This window comes from Notothenia coriiceps, unplaced genomic scaffold, assembly GCF_000735185.1.
Source record: "Notothenia coriiceps isolate Sejong01 unplaced genomic scaffold, NC01 NC01_scaffold00012973, whole genome shotgun sequence".
Lineage (NCBI taxonomy): Eukaryota > Metazoa > Chordata > Actinopteri > Perciformes > Nototheniidae > Notothenia > Notothenia coriiceps.
The window spans coordinates 50040-58627 of record NW_011345674.1 but is presented as its reverse complement, the minus strand read 5'-3'; the positions used below and the strand labels follow the sequence as shown (position 1 = coordinate 58627).

General features: G+C 42.0%; 1 long non-coding RNA gene across 1 annotated transcript in view; it reads right to left on the bottom strand.

The window, feature by feature from the left end:
- LOC104947727 (uncharacterized) overlaps positions 1–7246 on the bottom strand; it is an 11787-nt gene extending 4541 nt beyond the window's left edge. The window contains exons 1-2 of the long non-coding RNA XR_798594.1: positions 7236–7246; positions 6695–6697 (exon numbers count right to left, since the gene is read on the bottom strand). This is a non-coding gene — a long non-coding RNA (uncharacterized lncRNA). The remainder of the gene's footprint in view (positions 1–6694; positions 6698–7235) is intronic.
- Positions 7247–8588: the final 1342 nt, after the last annotated feature.

Below are 8588 nucleotides of genomic sequence, written 5' to 3'. Positions count from 1 at the left end.
TAAGCCTCTCGTAGCATGACGATACCATACTAGCGCCGCCACCGTTAGGTCCGCGACGTCGTCAAGCCCGTCGAAGCCACCGTTTTAGAGTGTTAAGGTATAGCTACAATTATACGAGTGCTGTCCACGCCTACAACGAATGCTCTTCGACGACGATGAAACGTGTGTCAGGAGAGAAATGCGCATCACATGTAACTAATATAGTATACGTTGTTGTCATATTGGCTTTGTATAATAAAGTTTCTGTATACAACATAGCACCTGTACACTGTCCTATCTTCAAAAGTACCACGAGAAACTTTGGTGTATGCCTCTTTGGTCTATTCGAAGATGTTTCCTTTCAATTCACCTGTCACAATCTTATTTCAGCAGTTATTAGTCAGTAATAGGTATTCGATGGAAAATCGTAGAGACTGGACAGGACACAGTAGAGGAGGGCAAACAAAGTAAACATAGGGACTGCCATTACTATAACGAGAACGCTCACGACCAAGAGACGGGTAGGAAGCCCACGGTCATCAAAACGAGGAGATGGTACTACTACGAGCCGTTGTTTGACAAAAGAAGGATCGTGAGGCATCTCATGTTGACGGTGACCGACAGACGTAAGAGAAAGAGAGTACGAATCAAGGTTGACCTGCAATGTAGACATAACTAAACAGGACAGTTCTCTAGCTTATTCGGGTACATTAAAGTTAGTACGGAATTCGGGGTGCCATTTGTTTGTTGATTAATTCCTTAGTGATTACTAGGTGACCAGTCGTACAAGAAAACCGAACAGGAGAGGCCTGTGTCGTCACTACCACCTGACTCAGAACTTTGTTTGTTTTCTGTAGAAATCGGTACTAGAAACGGCCGCCGCCACGTGCTGAATGCGTCGTACTGCCCCCTGCTGTTTGTTGAAGGTGCTAAAGTCTGCTCCATTACCTAGCAATTTAGTTTTTACGTACCGTGACTGAGTGGGCTAGGTTACGAAAGTAAACGTCTCTCCTCCCCGAAGTGTCAGTGTGACTCTAGCGGACGTCACGACACGGTCATTATTGTGAGCCCGCCCTGCCCTCAGGTTCTTGAGTGTTGAGAACGGGAACTATTGAAGTCAAAACTTTCTTGTAACGGGGTTTTGAGTAAAAGCATATTTATATTACTTTACTTGATTAAAAAAACTGGTTTCCTGATAAGGAAGCAATCCGAAAACGAAAGACTTTGGTCAGGACATAAAAGTGAAAAATAGGGTCTAAGGAAAGTAACTTTTAACAATTTGAAGATTTTGGAATGCATTTATTTCTTGAAAAGATGCCAGATACAATTGTGTAAATAAGAACGAGCTGCTCTAAACTCATTAGTGCTACAACTAGAACACAAAAGACATACCGTTCAACAGTACTGTTGACTCCCAGGTATATCATTTATGTACCTCGGAGTAATCGAATTACACAAACATAACAAACGTAATGACCATACAGAACTGTTATCCTTTCAAAGAAACTATAACTAAATAAACCCAATGCATCTTAACGCATCTACAATACGTAATTTGGTAGTACCCCGAAACAACCACAACAAAAACACAAACTACAACAGGGACTTATCAGAGGGGAAAATCTGTCGCTGAGGGGAGTTTCACTGTGTAAATTCCTCATCCGGTCAAACTCCCCAGATAATAGGGTAGATATTCGAACAAAACGGTTATTTCTGGATCTATATTGATAACGAGACGAAAGAGAGGCTGGTCCCCAGTCTGAGTCGATAGGACATGTTACCTGGCGAGCCCACAACCCTTTCAGTGGTGCCAGTTCCGGCGGCGATGGCGGACGACGTCCTCCTGCTACTCTACTTGTAGGAGATGTGGAGGGTTTTCCTCGCTGACCTCCAGTCACTCTGTCAGAGAGTGCTATACTCTGCTGTCATTCTCCTGTATCTCGGGCGGCGGAAGGGCAAAATGGACACACGAAGTCAACACGAAAATTAACCTTCACAAGGTCCTTCGGCAATGCTTTGTGATGCCAAAGATGTTGCCACCGCTCCCGAAGTTGCTGCCGGAGCCTGAGAAACTCCACCGGCGGTCATACGATGGCTTAAGATGCCCTCACGAATGGCCCGATGTTGTTACGATCAGAGCCGAATTTGAACATTTCCTTAATCGTGTGTCCATCGGGTGTCAATTTCGGGACAGTGTGAGAGGGGCTTTAATGATTCAATTTTTTTCTAAGTGTTAAAAGTTTGACTGATGTATAAAAGAAAAAAGTATCCAGGGTGTGTCCCACGTATTGTTTCTCCTCAAGGTGGAACACAAAGTCTCTAAAACAGGATTAAGGGGATACAAAAAAACTCCAGTGAAGCCCAGTGTAATGAAACTCTTCAGAGCAGATGTGTAATATAGGAACTCTGTGAAACATTATCCCTAGAAATAAAGTGCTAAACCATTCTTGAGCCCATTTGGAATTAAATAAATCACGAGGGCAACATGTGTAAAATGCTTCTTTTTACTAGCTGCACCAAAAGGGCTTCTAACTGTCAAATTGTAACAGTGAAGCTGATCGACATTAAACAGCAGCCCTGATCAAAGATTCAAACTGATGACATTAAAGCATTAACACTGCAATTGTAACCTTCAGTCAACAGCTAACCCCCTCAATCAAAGTTCAAATTGTGTTGGCTACTGTCCTGCACAACCCAAAGTTTTAACGGTGCAATGGATTTAATCAAAATGCCATGTCAAAAAAGATGCATTATGGCTGACTTCCATTTAGTGATGCTGTTAGGCTGTCGCGTATTGAGCATATTCAAAGATCAACTTAATTTCCCACCTTTATTCGATGAAGAGATGAACATTTCTTGAAACTATCATAATCCCATGAATATTATAAATGAGAAATTGTCTGTTTCTGCATAATCAGATGTTAAGTGTGTTTGTCTTGTTGTCTTTTATAAGGAGCAGATATGTATTTGACCCCGGAGAAATTGAAAGAAAAATGTAATATGGATTTTTTTATGATTGTGTCCCTCCTGTCTTTGAGAACAGTACACATGTGCATCACACACACACACACACACACACACACACACACACACACACACACACACACACACACACACACACACACACACGCTGCACTAAAACAATGACAAGATACAATCGCACTAAACATGAAATGAAAGCCAGCTAATATCCCACAAGGGAGAAATAATTAGATATGTTAGGGGAACATTCAGGCTGTTGCTTATTGTTCAGCACTAATGAAACCAAACATTACCAAGCAAAAACTCACCAAACAGGAATTATGTGGAATTATTAAAAGATAGCAAGGTAAAGAATCCCTTATGTCTGCATCCTCGTTAAAAATAACGTTCATGGAGCAATAACCATGATAGGTTTTTAACACCGCTAGATATTTGCATGCGTCTCTCCATTCTGCTGACTTACACGCTAATGTTCTATATTTATGATTACCGTTACATTGGGCCATAATGTGCAGTGCGACACATTATTCTATTATTCACAACCTATGTGGAACACAGCTTTCAGTCCCTAATGCATATATAATTAGTGGAGCAGATTGAAGCTTACCTTCACCCTTAAGGGCTAACTATCAACCTAAAGCAACCTGCGAGGCATTATTGTCAAAGCACTCCTGACCCATAAGTACATTGAAGCTACTAAACTTTGTCGCTTAGCGCTCTCAAAGTGTGATTAATGACACTTGATGAGGAAACATTAGCAGCCTATCAGAGCCCAAGTAGATGTTTTTCCTGTTGAGTACGCTGCAATTTAATGAGCACTGGGGAAGGAACACAACGGGAGAGAGATGATCGAGATGGAGCCAATTTGCACGTCAATGGCGGCAAGCCTGTAACGAGGAAAACAAATAAAACAGACATAGATGAAGAGGTGTAGAGGAACAGGAAGCCGTTGCAATCTCCATGTTTAATTAATTATGTTTGTGATTGGAGAGATTGTGACCACATTGCAAAAGCAAAGAGTTGACAAATTGAGTGACCTATCGATCAGCGAATGAACAGTTAAACAGCAGCAGTGAAACAGAGCCCAGTCGGTGCTCAGTATCTTTGCCAGTGCTGTGCTGCTGGCCTCACTGAGCATCACCAGATTCATTTTGACAGGGATTTCAGGGCTAGTCTCAAAGGGGGCCAGTGCATATCTATGCAGCATGTGTCTACCTGCGCTCCCATGCTTCAGTAACACAGTTAATGGGAGATTTAGCCTTGCCAGATGGGAAGTGATGTGTAAAAGAGAGTGTGGTCATGCTAAAGCAAACAGGCCTGACTCATCACTGGACTGACTGCTGGGCGCATCCCTCTGCTGTCAATTTTTCTGACTTTCAATTTGGAAGAAAATGGTTCACGGTTATGCTGACACCATGTGGTGCTTGTTTAGACAGTGATTGTTTATTCCATGCATTTTTCTTTATCTTATCTACTTCACTAGATACGGAATAACAACAGAAAATCCACCACAGTTTAAATAATGTTACAATAAAATCTGCTGTGTGGAGCCAAACACAGTACGTAATGACTTGTGAGGTTGCTTTCACTCCCCTTGTAAGAAACACAAAAATATATACATTGTTTAATTTTCATTCTGGTTCTGGCTTTTTCCCAGTACAATTGGATGTTCTGCATCTCTCTGACTCAAAGTGCGGATACAGTATATGTGTCTTTGAGAGCACATATTGGAAATAGAAATACATAAAAGAGCCATAAAGTATTGTCAGAAATGCCAGAATACATGGAATAGGAAATACACATTTACCTTATACATGAGCTTAAGTGCATACATGTTGCTAAGGTAACCAAATCATCATGCACAAACATGGACCTTTGCACCACTTATTCAGGTTAGACTGACCATCATTTCCTGAATTGTTCACAGCCACCATCAGCCATGTGCTTTTCTTTTCGTTTAGCTTCCGCATTTTAAGCGGCAAACCCTCATCCACTTGAATTCAAACTGCCAACGAGACTTACTGAATGGAACAAAACAGGTAAAGGCACTTGAGGTTGTTTGAACCCCTCCAGACAGGTTATCTGTGAAAGTGCTATTTCTAAGCAGCCTAGTTGACTTCTACCAGGGTCGGCTCTAGAACAAATCGAAATGGGGGGGGGACAGCAATCATTTACCAAGGGGGGGGCACACACTGCCGTCAACAACCAACACACTAACACCAACGCAACTTCAATTAAAAAAAACATGCTGTAAAGTCTATTGTCTTTCACACACATTGCAGGGGCGTAGTGCTATTTTATAGCGCACCTATGACTTGCATACATGCACGGTTGTGGCACGACCACCAAAACAGAAACATATGGACATAGGCCACCATATAAAAAGTGTGCAAATGTATTTAGTATCCTATCCATGTGAACATGTTTTAGGTGGGGGTGGACCTAACCTCCTCTAGGAGGGCCTGGGGGCATGCTCCCCCGGGAAGATTTTTTTTTAAATATTGAAGTTAAAAGCATCAATCTGATGCACTTTGAGAGCAAAATGAAGAGATCTATGGATAGCCTACATCTCTCAGCATCCATATGAAACAGAACTGTACACAGATTTACTTTTTCTTTATGGATATTTTACTAATCACTCCCCTTTTAAACTGTATTCTTGTGTTACTGTCCTGTAGTATTTCATACCAGTTTTTCATTTATTCTCTTATTCTTTAATAACTATAATGATCATATAAAGGTGTTCCTCGCAAATACTTGTTTACATAAATGGTGACCAAACCGTTTGAGACCCACTGAGATAACTTACACTAAAGTTAACTATCTAAACACTGAGAGTCCTTACCTCACTGAGCTGAGGTTATACGACCCTCTCAGTCTGACTGGAGAGAACTCTCCTCCACCTTGGTGTAGAAACAGCTCTTTATATCCGTTAGCATAGCTAGCTAACCAGATGCTAACAACAACATTCCATGTTACCGCTCGCGCACTGACAAAATGCGCTCGTGCCACACACACACACAGAGCCGAGCTTGAATGAAACACAGATACCCATGTACTTGTACTGTATTGTTTATCATATTATTTTCGATGGCTTTACTGTATAATCAGTATAACAGATGAACAGATCGCCACTGGGCTTTCATCTAAACACACAGCCACGTAATGATAACAAAACAAAGGTCGGGGGTCATTGGTCAAGCAACACACCAATCAGAGGGCGGCAGTGAGCACACCTCAGGCTGTGTTTCATATGTGTATTCTTTATTTCTGATGTATTTCACACAAAAAACTTTTAGTGGAAACGTTTTAACTTATATGAAAAAAAAAACGGCAAAGTGGCAAGGCTTGCCCACCCTGCGTTGGGGGGGCACAGTGACTCATTTGGGGGGGTGCATGGCCCGCGAATGACCCCCCATGATGCCGACCCTGACTTTTACTACAGTTCCACTGTTAACGTGTCAAAACGCTTCAACTAAAGTGTATGAGAAAAGGTCAAACTGCATAGATTAGGTTGGGCATCTTTTGTAACTTTCCAGCGAGAATTCGTAGTGCCTTAAGTGTGGCCATTTGGAACAGCTATAAACACTTTGCCTTCAGGTAGAGATGGAACAGAAGTTGTAAAAAACAGTTATATTGTACAGTGAAAAAGTAGGAGAACACACATGAGAAATAACTTATCCTGCATTGGACAAAGTTGTTGTTTCAATTGGTATTGTTCTAAGAAATAAACGTTCTATTGGGGTTCAATTTCACGTGACAATATCTTCTGGGTTCTTTGTGAAATACGGAGACAATACCAGTAATGGAATTGTAGGCAAAGTGTACAGTCTGGATGGAAAATAAGTTTCAGTTCACCATGTTACGTAACTTCAAATGAGTAATTGCTGAGTTTTGGTTCAATACTTGACATGGGCGGGGTTTTCCTTGGTGAAAGTCCTGCATAACCCTAACCCTAACACATCTCCATCCACCCTATTGTCCCTACGCAAACTGTGTTGGTCTTTAGGAGCATTTGAGTGTTTAATATAGCCCCTGATGGGTTAACAATAGGCGCTTTCACACCGGAGTACTTTTCCCAGGAATAGTTCTGATAGTTCCTGGGATTTTGCGTTCACACCAAAAAGATCTGGGACAAGAACTGTATTTTGCAAACCTTTTCACCCCTTTTTAGTCCCTGCTAGAGAGCAGGGACTTTCCTGGTGAGAAAAAGGTTCAAATTTCTGATTGGCTGGGCGAATTGCAAACCAAACCACGCCCCGTAAAACTCTAACTTATGGCAACACAAAAAAAAACATGGGAGCGGTGGAGATGAGGAGGTGTCGGCGTTCTGGCGATTTACTCGGAAGGCTTCTACTGAAGCCAGTCCCCAACTCCGGTGACTTCCGGCCGGGGACTTCGGGTGGCAGTATGCGCCGTGAAGTTGTTTGCGGCCTGCCAGTAAACCCAAAGCAGAAGAAGAAGAAGTGACGTCAGCGGCTTCATTTGCCTAATCCTCCCTCAGGGACTTATTCCGGAGTGAACGCGATCTGCTCTTTAGTTCCGGGAACTAAAGAGTTCCGATGAACTAAGTACTGGGAACTAAGTACGGCAAAGTACTTGGTGTGAAAGCGCCTATTGGAGGAAAACCTCTTCAAACAGACACTAAAGGTTGACCCGTGTGCCATGACAGAACGTCAATATTTAACACCCTGGGAAAGAACAGTTTTTTCACATTTTTGAAGTTCTTTATCTTGATACTCATACTGGTGAATCATGTTATTAATACCTTTAGTGCTGAGGATGCTATCAAGAGACAGGAGTATTAAAAATGAAAGACTTCAAATAGAAGAAGAACTTTGAGGGAGGCTGAACTGAGCCAGTGTGTTCATAACTCATTCCATTCCTCAAAATCTCACCTCAAATTAGCTCACTCGGGAAAACCTGAAGAACTTCAACAACCCTGAAGTATGTTTCTCACTACCTTAACTCTACTGGCACAACCTTGTGGATGGTGAACAGACATGGAAGTAAACCTCTAAAAGACGAAGTAAGGAATGGATAAAGGGGATCCAATGAGGACAGGAAGTGTTGCAAGCAATCTGTCATTGGAGATGTTTGAGATAGCAAGGGGATGATTGCATGTAGCGAGAAAGGGAGAAGGCAAACTAATCGCCCTCTGTCTTTTCATTCCTGACACACTGCTTAACCAGAGTTGACAAGCTTGAAAGTAGAGAGAGCATTAGGTGGGGGAAAGAGCTGAGAATGCCTCAAAAAACACGACTGGTTTTGCATAATGGGAGAAACAGAACCCTTTTTTGGGAAAAAACACAATTCATGAGTTTGAGAAAATGTGCTTGGCTGCGTCTGTATTTGAGTATTCCAAGCTCAGGTGTGTGTTATAGTTTCTTTATCTGCCGTGAGGCCCAGAGCCAAACTCCAGCTCATAAATGAGACACTCTAACAAGACTGGTAATATATAAAGTGAAACCTCAACATACCTGGGCTGTTTTTAGGAAGCAGTTGCATTGAGGGGTGCTGCCCTCCTTAACATCAAATGTACGCCTTATCAGTGTTGGGGTAGTTATTAAAAAAAAACGCATTATGCATTACTAGTTCGTAATACCTTACTTTACTTAGTTACTCAC